The sequence below is a fragment of the Canis lupus genome, chromosome 4 (assembly GCF_048164855.1).
Source record: "Canis lupus baileyi chromosome 4, mCanLup2.hap1, whole genome shotgun sequence".
NCBI classification, from domain to species: Eukaryota; Metazoa; Chordata; class Mammalia; order Carnivora; family Canidae; genus Canis; species Canis lupus.
In genome coordinates, this window is record NC_132841.1 from 36,214,408 (window position 1) to 36,226,996 (window position 12,589).

At 41.8% G+C, this 12,589-nt stretch overlaps 1 protein-coding gene across 1 annotated transcript in view; it reads right to left on the minus strand.

The window, feature by feature from the left end:
* The window catches only part of MCC (MCC regulator of WNT signaling pathway), a 447,338-nt gene that overhangs the window by 200,610 nt on the left and 234,139 nt on the right, over positions 1-12,589 (minus strand).

Here is a 12,589-nt window from a genome sequence, read left to right on the forward strand (position 1 = left end):
TCCTCAAGGGTAAAAGCCTGTATTTGCCATTTTCTAGCTGTATGATTTCTTTTTTTTTTTTTAATTAATTTATTTATGATAGTCACAGAGAGAGAGAGAGAGAGGCAGAGACATAGGCAGAAGGAGAAGCAGGCTACATGCACCAGGAGCCTGACGTGGGATTCGATCCCGGGTCTCCAGGATCGCGCCCTGGGCCAAAGGCAGGTGCTAAACCACTGCGCCACCCAGGGATCCCTAGCTGTATGATTTCAATGTATCTACTCTCCAGGTCTCAGTGGTCTCATCTATAAAATGAAGATGATGAGATACTAGGTGGTTGTGAAACCAAGAATATGTATAAAAGGCCCATCACACCTTGTCAAGCAATTTCAGTGCTCAATAAAGAGGAGCTGTTATTTTTATGGACAAATTCCTCTGCTTTAAGGCTCCAAGTACACTGGCAATGAACATGGCTGTAATTAGTGTTATCTGTGTTAGAGCAGCACATTTCAACTTTTCATGGCAAGAGCCCAGGTTCAGGTGGTTGGTTCAGATTTAACATTATAAAAACAAGTGGCTGGATCTTATATCAGTAAAATAAGACATCAGACTCTAAGAGCGGAGCTTTTGCCTCTCCTCCATTAAGCTTCATCAGTTACAAAACATTAGTGCTGATACTAAGTGAAATCAACAAAACGTTCTGTAAATGGTCTTTCCCTGACTGACTTTACCATTACTTTTCTTAGCTGTAACACATGCCTTAGAATTCAAGATATAAATTTTTAAGAGTAGATATTTTGGTATTCAAAACGACAATTTTGAGTAAGTGATTTTTAACCTCTCATTATTGCTGAGACACTTTTTACAAATTAATGAATATATGTAAAAGTTCATCTTTAAAAAAAAGTAAAGATTATTTCTATGGGGATGGGGCAGACATACTTAAGTTCTGTACAAGTCAAAACAAAAAGAGGGAATAATACCAATAAATTCACCAAAAGGGGAATACACAGATATTTCATCAGTATATTAAGACATTTGGGAGAGGCTGGGAATTAGGGGGAAAGGTGGAGTCTTAAGCTAATTAGGGGAAAAGCTCTGCCCTCTGCCTATACTCCTAAATTGACACTCTGGTTGCATCACGTGACTCTGATGGATGGCCAGAGAGCTGTCATTTATCTTCTGGAGTGAAACCAGAGAATTCAGGCAGAGCCCACTGAGCATTGCCCATAGAAGTATTATCCTATCTCTTCCCAGGAGACAGGAGAAACACTGAGCGGTCAAAAAGGACATGTGCATTGTGTGCACATCATGCCAAAATATTCTGCTCTTGTGCCAACACAACACATTTTGGGGAGCCAGGGAAGTATAGTGTAAACATGCAAAACCTAATTCTTCAGTATTTGTATTTTCTGCAGCTTGATCTATATTCTCTATTGATCAGACTTTGCAAATGGTTTAGCTCAGAAAGGAGCCACAACTCCTGAGCATCTGGGTTCCTAAGAAGATAGGCAGGGAAGAGGATGGGAAAGGTCCCTATCCAGCTTCCCTTACTCACCAACCTAAGTAAAAGAGACTGGCTTATAAATGCTTCATCTATAATAAATAACCCGTATAATGTATGCTGGGTAGGTGGATCCATACCCTAGCTTTTATTAATTTTATTCTTCTGTATCTCCAACATTTGCATCTCGTGATTAGCTGGTAGTTCTGTCACTAAGCTAAAAGGCTGGGGGTTGGGCAGAACAGTGTTTCAGGAACAGAGTGAATGTCAGACAAGGGCAAAGGGCACTGTGTGATCTGCTGAGTGCTTCTGCTTTCTCCTTATTACTGACATTACCATCCACTCAACCAGGAGGCTAGGAAGGTAGGTCAGGATAATCAGTTAAGTGCATTAGGGTTTTTCCCCTCTTTCTTACGAATCCCACATAGGCAACTAATGAGAAAATGCCTAGAGGTAGAAATGAACTTCATACCACCAAAGTGTGGGTGCATTTTGATTCACATAGGTCAAAAGTAAGTTACCCTCAGATAAGTTAGGAAGCCATTTCTTCACATAACAAATGAACTTACTATAGAATTCTTTTAGAATGTCAACATCCTCTCAGGCATTTTAAATTATTAAACCTTTGATTTGCACACAATGTGTTTGGCAATATATTTTGTGCAACTCAAGATATACTCAGACACGAAGAAACCTCACTTTTAAATATTTAGCTACTTTAATTAATAACCATCATTCTAAATAGGAGTGACATAATAAGAGCAGCTTTGGAAATAACCTAGAACCAAGATTATCCATAGAAATCCTCGACATATTATTGACAATATGGAATGTGTGTGTGTGTGTTTAACAGGAGTAGGGATAGAGTCTAAGATAAATCTCTGTGTAAGGGAGAACTGTATTAAGACCACTGTTTCTAAAACGTCCTCTGGCTCCTGCAAGTGTTTACAACTTCCTGCTGTCAATGCCTGGAGACATAACCTGTTCGTTCCTTTTAGATCTGTGGTTGTTTTCAATGTTGGGGTGCTGATCTCATTTGAACAAAGCTGTCAGTTGCCAAGTCAGTTTGGAAACTATTGTTTGGAAGGTGCCGGGCAGTCTGTGAGCAGGGAGGTTTGAGGAAACAGCCATTGGCAATGAATTCACTCCAGAGGCCTTTCCTTGGGGCCCTCAACTCCTGCTGTGACTTCCAATATTAAGTTATTAGCATTAAGAATCTGCAATTAAAAAACAACAGTGATCAACTGGTCTATTTATCCACAAATTTATCTACAAATGGTTTTAACATGGTGTTTATATTTTCAAAAAAGTCTACTTAAAGACGTGTGAGGTTAAAACATTAATGTCTCATAGAATAAATCATTTCTCATATTAATAGCATATTATTGGTAGTCATTAATTTTTAAAATAAAACCACTGTGTAAGAAGTCCACTCTAGGGGACGGTATCATGAACCCCCCTCTATTTATTTTTCCCAACTTTTACATATGGCTGGAATTTTCCATAACAAAGATCTGTCTCCAATCCCTGCAGACTACACACATGTTAAGTTAAAGGTAAACTTCATGTCCCTCAAACATGGTCCAGAAGGTCTGGGTCAGCTGTGATGAGGGTACTGATCCTGCTCCAACCACCCAAACTGGCCTTCAGATTAGCTCCCACTGTCCTTCACACAGCCTTCTCAGCCCCACACCCAGGTGACCAGCCAGGTTCAAGTAACTGGTTCATCACACTCTCCCGGGGAACCATCCAAATAAAGCCAACCCAGCTGAACAGAAACTCTTCTCTCCATTTCATTTCACTTGGAATTTCTAAAAACATCAGTATAAGGATCCAAGGATAAAGTGACTAAGGTCATTTCCAGCAGAAACACTGAGGGTATGTAAATTATTTAGGAGACTCAGACTCTGGATAATTTGTGTTCCGTGTTTACTCAGGTTTCCTGAAAGTAAGAATGAACATCCTTCTCTCTCAGAATCAGGCAGGAAAACAAACTGGCATGGCAGTGTGACTTGGAGAAAGCATCCACCATACAGGACTCATTAATGAACAGGAGAGCTAATGAAAGTGAAACTGTTTTAAGTAAAAGCCATACTGTGATATCAGCCCATGTTCTACAACTATTCAGGCCCAGTCTACTCACCTATAAAAGACGGGATTTTCCTTCCTGTACATCAGACCCCCCTGAGCATAAAGGCACACAAGTCTAAGGCTCTGTCACACCTAAAACAAAGCTCTATTTTAGTTTTTTTTAAAAGATGTATTTATTTTAGAGAGAAAGAGAGCACTCATGAGCAGGAAGGGTAGAGGGAAAGAGAAAATCTCAGACTCCCCCTTGGGCACAGAGCCTGACTTGGGGCTCAATCTCATGACCCTCACACCATGAACCTAGCCAAAACCAAGAGTTGGATGCTCAACTGACTGTGTCACCCAGATGCCCCAAACACAGCTCTGTTTTAGTCTTTCTTCCAGAAACAAGTCTATCAAAGAAATGCTCAAATACTTTAAAAGGAAAGATGGTCCTAGCCAGCCTTCATTTGAATAAATGAAGCTTCAACTGTAGACTCTGTAGTGATTCCTTACATGTTTCCCTAACCCACCTTCTCCCACATCCAACTTTTTCCAAAAACAAAAAAATTCACTTAAGGACATAACTAACAAGCACCTATTATAAGCAAGGATATATTCTAGGACAATAGATAAGATCAAATAAATATAGGTTCTGTCTTTCTGATTTAAGTTTTGAGGTATAGCAGTCATATAATCGACTTCACATTCCAAGTAGACAGAAAAGTTTGGCCAATGAAACACCTATGAAACCATCACCAAAATGAAGACAGTGACCCTCAGAAAGTACCTCAGCCCCTTCCCATTTCCCCAACCACAGGCAACCACTGATCTGCTGTCACTGTAGATTACTTTGTGCTTCATAGTTTCATATAAATGCAGTCATACGCTCTGTACTTTTTCTTTTTTTATTTATTTATTTATTTATTTATGATAGTTACACAGAGAGAGAGAGAGAGAGAGAGGCGCAGAGACACAGGCAGAGGGAGAAGCAGGCTCCATGCACCGGGAGCCCGACGTGGGATTCGATCCCGGGTCTCCAGGATCGCGCCCTGGGCCAAAGGCAGGCGCCAAACCGCTGCGCCACCCAGGGATCCCTGTACTTTTTCTATCTTGTTTCACTTAGCATATTTTGAGATGCATCCATGCTGGCTATGGCATGTATCAATGTCCTTTTTATCATGGAGTACTTTATCTTTTAAATTTTTTAAAAAGATTTTATTCATGAGAGACATGGAGAGAGAGAGAGAGGCAAAGACATAGGCAGAGGGAGAAGCAGGCTCCTCACAGGGAGCCCGATGCCGGACTCAATCCCAGGACCCCAGGATCATGACCTGAGCCAAAGGCAGATGCTCAACCGCTGAGCCACCCAGGTGCCCCTGTGGAGCACTTTGTTGAATGGATATAGCAGTCTGTTTATCCATTCACTTGCTGATGGGCATATCTGGGTTTTTCCCCAGGTTTTGGCTGCTGTAAACAATGCTGTTATGAACATTTGTGTGTGTTTGGAATGGCTAGGTGATACAGTAGGTGTATGTTTAAGTTTTAAGAAATTGTCCAACTGAGGGATCCCTGAGGTTTGGCTCCTGCCTTCGGCCCAGGGTGTGATCCTGGTGTCCAGGGATCAAGTCCCACGTCGGGCTCCCTGCATGGAGCCTGCTTCTCCCTCTGCCTATGTCTCTGCCTCTCTCTCTGTATGTGTATGTCTTTCATGAATAAATTAATAAAATCTAAAAAAAAAATTTGTCCAACTGGTTTCTCAAATGGGTGAATGATTTTACAAACGTACCACGTTCATGCCAATCATTTTCTATTCAGTCTTTTTACTTTTAGCTATTCTAATGGGTAGGTAGTGGTTCTGGGTTGATGGATATGTGGAAATTCAGAGGCGAACAGCAGGGTCAGAGGACATGGAAACTCCACAGCTCCTCCCATACAGCCTGGCCTATGTATCTCTTCATCTGGCTGTTGATTTGTATCCTTTGAGATCCTTTGTAATAAGTCAATCATCTAATGAGTAAACTAGTTTCTTAGGTTCTACAATATGAGCCACCATAGCAAGTTAATCATACCCAAGGAGGGATCATGGAAACCTCTGATTTATAGCCAATCAATCAGAAGTACAGGTAATAACCTAGACTAGAACTTGATATCTGGGGATCCCTGGGTGGCTCAGTGGTTTAGTGCCTGCCTTTGGCCCAGGGCCTGATCCTGAAGTCCCGGGATCAAGTCCCACGTTGGAATCCTTACATGGAGTCTCCGTCTCCCTCTGCCGGTGTCTCTGCCTCTCTCTCCTTCTGTGTCTCTCATGAATAAATAAATAAAATCTTAAAAAAAAAAAAAAAAAAGAACTTGGTATCTGAAGTAGAGGGCAGCCTCGTGGGATTCAGCTCTTAACTTGTGGGATATGAAGCTATCTCCAGGGAAGTAATATCAGAACTTAGCTGAATTGTAGGTCACCTACTTGGCATCTAAGAATTACTTGACGGTGTGGAAAAATGCACACACATTAGAACTGGTTGCAGAACCTTACTGGGGTAGGTTGCAGAAGGGGTCTTCAAGGAAGACCCCCTGAGGGCATGACACCTGAGCCAGGGATGGCAAAGGCACTCAGGGCAAGGGCTAGCCCACCCATCACTGTAGCACAGTGCCTAGGGTTCAGCTATTTTCCCAAAAATGTAAGGGGGTAAGATGTGCCATGCCAGGTGTGAGGAGGTCAAAACACACATTCCAGGCAGCCAGGATTTCACGAATAGGGGCAGAGACACCGGTATAACAATGAGGTGCTAAAGCACCACCAGTTCTAAGGGCAGTTACAAGTGTGATGCAGGGAGTACAACGAGGTGGGACCAGGAAGCAAGCAGGAGGGCTGTCACAGAAGGCCTTGCATGCCTAGACCTGGACATTGAGAGAACTCACAAACTAGTGGCTGCAGACCTGCTGGCCCATAAGCATATTCTATTTGTGAATCATTTGAATTAATTACCAAGTTTAAAACTCTGGGGATTTATATACAAATTTGGATTTTTGGCTTCTGTTTAAAAGATCTAGCCACATGGAGCCCATGACCCCCTGAGTCAAAAAGCCATGTTGTTCCTTGTGGAACAAGGTCCACCAAGGTCCCTAACCCAGCCTGGGTCCTCCAACACACTTCAATGTGTGGAGCCAGGTGCTAGATAAAATCTCCCCGGTGGCTGTGCTCAGCCTGGCACAGGATGACTGGTTGCAGGGACAGGGTAGGAGAGGCAGCAAGGGGAGTGGAAGCAGGAATTAGAGGAGAAGGTGGATTACTTGAGAATTTTTTAAAGCAAAGATTAAATGGTGATTCAGAAGGGAGTGGAGTCAAGGTTCCTAACCTAGATAACACAATGGCAAAGTCATCAACAAGGGAAGATTTGTTTCTATTACTGGTCTAGAGATTTGACACTTCACCAAATATGTATTTCACTTGCAGTATATCTAGCTTGACACCTGACACTCCTTCCAAGCCCTGACGTACTAGCATTCTCTCTTCGGGTCTCTAGGCCAAGGACTCCTGATGGCCTACATGAAACTTCAAGATCCTTGTTCTGAAGCTATACCAGCAACACTTCCAGAGAGCTTACTATGTGCCAGGCACTATTTTAAAGTCTTTCACAAACAATAACTCAAGTAATACACAATTCTTGAAGTAGGTATTGATATCTTTATTTTGCAGGTAAGGAAATAGAAAAGTTAAGCAACCTCCCCAAAGACACACAGCCAAGAGATGATAAAGATGAAACTAGACAGTCTGATTCTAGGTAGACCATATTTTCTTCACTACTTTTTTTTTTAATTTTTTTTTATTTATTTATGATAGTCACAGAGAGAGAGAGAGAGAGAGAAGAAGAGAGAGAGAGAGACAGGCAGAGGGAGAAGCAGGCTCCATGCAAGGGGAGCCTGACGTGGGATTCGATCCCGGGTCTCCAGGATCGTGCCCTGGGCCAAAGGCAGGCGCTAAACCGCTGCGCCACCCAGGGATCCCTCTTCACTACTTTTTATCCTATACCTGAATCATTTGTAATTGGGAGACTCTGAAAACTCAGAATGTAAAGCAACTCTATTGGCTAATGTGCTGATCATCTCCACACTTACTACCTCTTCCTAGGCACCTGTTCTGGAGAATTGTTTTCAAGTACAGATCTCAACTTCCTTCCTGTAAAACCAAGTTGGAAGACCCAGGAATCTTCCCCTTGTATCACACCACTGGCTGTGCCACAGTAGCCTGGGGGTGCTGGAGGCCCAACGGTGGCCTACTCACTCTGCAAGCATGCTGGATGGCTAGACCACCTAAGTTACCATCTTCTACTTTACAGCTATAGATCCTGCAAAAGTTTGATCAAGTGTTCCATGAATTCCAAGAGACAGACCTGGTACCATTCTCACGTGAACATTCTTCAAAAACCTCAAGCTGCCTCCCACCTTCCTGTAGGCTTCTCTTCTCCAAGTTACTTCTGCTCTATGGATAAGGTCCTAAACCAGTACATCCAGGCCAAATTCTTGTGCCTTTCCAAACAACAAGTTATCATACATGTTTAATCTCTACTTTTTTTTTTAAAAGATTTATTTATTCATTCAGAGAGAGTGAAGAGAGAGGCAGAGGGAGAAGCAGGCTCCAGGCAGGAAGCCCAACGCGGGACTCGATCCTGGGTCTCCAGGATCACACCCTGGGCCGCAGGCGGCGCCAAACCGCTGCGCCACTGGGGCTGTCCCTAATCTCTACTTTTGATTGATCTTCAATTAATCTTCACTTCTAACATTTAGGCTTCAAGCTGTACCATCACCAGCGTGAATTTAAATAATTTAATTATCTAAAAAAAGATTTGGAAATATTACTAATGACTGTTTTCATAGATCGGTGAATTCCCCTCTACCTCCATTACCTTTTCAAGTTCACAAGTTTTTTATAATGGGATAGTCTTTATGTGGGGCACACTTGTGTAATATCTTTTCACTTGGGCCCTTAATGGTTTCCTCTCCTCTCCACCCTCTTTTAAAAAGCCTGCCTTTTTAAAAAAAAAAAAAAGCCTGCTTTTATTACTGAATGCATGCAAGCTCTTTTTACTATTCCAAGCCTGACTTAGAGCAGCCCAATACTAAAAATGTTTATTTTCCTTGGAGGGAATATTCTTATCTTTAAGAATTTTCTGATGGTGGCACAACACTGAATTTTTTTTTTTTTAACATCGCTGTGGGAAGTACAGAAGCCTTTTAAGACTCCCAGACTCAGTAAACAGTATGTTTTCTTCTGTGTAAATTCCAAAAGTACCACCACTAATCCAAACAGCAGCTCTTCAAATGACAGTAAACACCTCAACTGAAAGGTCATAAAAAGGAGCTTCCGGAAGTTCAAACAATGGTGATACACAGTTGCTACTAACTCCAAATCTCTTACAGAGACAATGAGGTCAATCTAAGTTCACATTCCCTTTCACAGACACAAAATCAACCAGGGAATATCAAGTGGCTCCTTAGGAACATTTTTTGTCAGAAATCAATTAATTACATAGTATAGATAGGCTGAAAAGTGAAAAGAAGTTGGTAGGATGGGATCCCTGGGTGGCGCAGCGGTTTGGCGCCTGCCTTTGGCCCAGGGCGTGATCCTAGAGACCCGGGATCGAATCCCATGTCGGGCTCCTGGTGCATGGAGCCTGCTTCTCCCTCTGCCTGTGTCTCTGCCTCTCTCTCTCTCTCTCTCTCTCTCTCTGTGTGTGACTATCATAAATAAATAAAAAATTTAAAAAAAAAAAGAAGTTGGTAGGATATAAGTGATGTAGAAGTGGTGGCCCTACTCCCAGTTTATACTCAGTCTGCAGAACTGAGAGGAAGGGGCTTCAGAAAGAGGCTACATCCACAAGGACCAAACAACCACTGATGGATGGATCTACATAGTGCATTATTGATTCCCTAAGGCCTTTCGGTATACTGCCTGATTTGGTGATAACCTCTGAAATGGGTATTTACAGATTCATACAGAGTCAAAGATGCCAATGTCACTAAGCTGCTCATTATCTGAATTTCTGACCTGAACCCAGCTGTAACACTAAACCCGATATGCTTTTCCCTATGTTCCACTGAATAACATTATCAATCAATTTCCTTCTAAAACTTGCCATGGAGGTGTTCTGACAGCTGCCGTTCTAAAGATCTCCAGTCCACTCCACCTCAGGGAGTCACAACTTAGGCCAGGCACCATTTAGAATTGCTCTATCTCTAAGAGCTCACTCCCCACCAAGATTCTCTTTCTGGTCAACCTTCCACTTGTCCCACCTTATTCCTATTGAACTTTCTTTGGGCCTCAAGAGTTACTTCCAGGCATTCATTGAACAGCATGCAATCTGGCTCAATCCTGCTAGTCACTTCTGCTGCATACTTGCACCCTCTCCACCCTCCACTCCAATGAGCACTGCATGCCCCACTGAGTCCTTCACCTCCTTGATCTTTTCACATAATTATAACAAAAGATTGGGAATCACAACCCAGGGAAACTCTACAGACACCAACTTGTTCCTGGGTCACTGGCATGGGATGGAGAGTTACAGACTATGATCATGGTCACCCCAGAAGCAGTGAGAATGATGCAGTGCCAGAGCTAGAGGGGGTATTAAATGACTGCATCTAATGCCTTAACTATAGAAATGAAGCAACTGGGCTTAAGGTGAGGGCTAGCAGGCCATAAGGTCTGTGCTGAGCAAGAAATCTTCCTGGGGTTAGGACAAAGAGGGAAGTTTTACTAACATACTTAAGAAGGGCCAGGGAGCACGAAAAACAGTGACTATGAGTCCCTGGGAAGGGACTAACGTCACTGAAAAGGCAAGAGCCAGAAGAGAGAAAAAATGAGATGTGCTCAGATGTTTGCAGGCAAGGGAAAATCCACAAACACTTCTGTACAAGGATGCAACATGACAGGAAAGTTTGGAGAAGACTGTGCATGGAACAAATCAGGCTTTCAAATGACAGCTTTTATTTTCAAATTAAGTTATATTTGTGTCTAAATGCTCCATTTGCAAGTAACTAACCATTTAATGAGAAGGTCTAAGTTATTAAACCCCGTTAGAGAAAAGATATTATAATTTCAATAATTTCCATATGCTTTTTCACAAGCTTTAAGTAAACTAATTGAACACTTTCTAAAACCAATAATGAACATGCCCTCAAATATTAAAAGCATTTATTGCTGGGATATGAAATTATAAGAAAACTACGATGTTTTTCTTTGTGATAAATACTATTTGTCATCAGTGGAAAAGTCTTTTAGAATAGTCCTGGCCTCAAAGAGATGGAGTTCACAGTCTGTCTCTGCTGTTAGGCAGCTGAGTGACTTCAATTGGATTTATCTTAATATTGCTTGTTGCATCTGAAAATGGGGATAATTGCACCTGTCTTGTATACTGTGAAAATTAAGGATGTATACTGTTACTTGCTAAGGATAAAGCAATGCAGTTAGATCAAATATGTTTAACAGTAGCACCAAAACCAAGCTTTGAATTTCATTTTACCTTTCAACCAAAGTGATAGGACAACCTACTTCTAAAAGGAACAAATTAAGTAATTTGGGTTAGCATCAGAGCATTACAAAATTTTGGATGGCTAACAAAAATTGCCCATAATGCTCTAATGCACATTTTAACTTCTTGCAATTGTCTCTGCCATTATCTCCAGGTTAATCAGTTTCTCCCGGGTCCCAAAACTATCTTTAAATTATAAATTTCACTTTTCTCCAGTACACCAGAAAATATAAGCATGCTCAGTTTTGTCAAACAGTCTGGTGTGTCGGGTGCTATAAAAGACATCAAAACATTAGAGATAACAGAATAGGAAACCCCACCAATAAATATCATGTATCATATAGTATGTAACCATATCTCAGATAACTCAAGACATCCACTTTACAAGGCTTTCTTTCCTGAATTGAACCATACTTCATGGCAACTCAAGTTATCTAATATGGTGCTTCCAGGTAGGAACATGGTTCCCAAATTTGACTTCAGTTCCACTCCTGTAGCTGGGGTGCTTCATTCACTCATGGACTAATCTTGTGCTTTAAGTAAATATGGATTATACTACCCCAATGATTTTTTTCTATCCTTAAACAAAGGTCAAATTGCATGTTTTAGCAGAGAGTAAAGCTTAAGTAAGTCTGGTGGAAACAACTGGGATTGCTTATAAATTTTTCATGGGCATATACTACTTCTCTACAACTATAATAGCTGTAAAGTAGGAGAGACGGATGTCAAACATATTCTGTTCTGGTCATATAAGTGAAGAGTGAGGAATCTTCTCTCCCCTGCTCCAATTAAATCTATCACTTTCCATTACTCCCCACTTTTTAGCACCTGTCATGAAAATCCTAAAGAAAAAAATCTGTAAGGATGACTGCTTATCAGCTATGCTCCTCATGGTTCTCTCTTGAGCCAACACATCCTTTGGGGTAAAGGCCAGTCCAGGCTAACCAAAACCAGTTGAAGGGATTAAGTATAACAGAACCGATGCCAGGCCACTTGCAATCAATCCACAGATTATGCCTTTTAGCCCTAATGAGTCTGGGGGTCAATGAAACCCACAGACCAGAATATGATTACTCATGTCCCTATTAAAGGGGAAAAAAAAAAAACTTATTTCCAAACCTAAGATATGAAGATCACCAAAGGAAAACCTGTAAATGTACAGAGTAGGTATGGAGCCCAATACAAAGAGACACTATGGGTCTAGATGTTGCACTAAAAAAACAAGACAAAACAAAACACAGCCAGAATCTCTCTCCAGTTGATCACCTACATTTGGAAATCACTGCTGCAGTGAGAGATCCTGGCCTTCCCAGACTCTGCCAAGTTGCCCTACTCAGGGTAAGGACGGCTCCAGGAGAGAAGCAGCTCACTTCCAGACCTGCCTCAGCCAGACCGGATGTACAGAGTACTTGGCAAAAAGCCAGCTGAACAAGGCTGTTCACCCTGGGACATCTCAGGCTCCTTCACTTTCCCCATGAGGAATCTACCATATACCTGTTCCCTTCAAGGT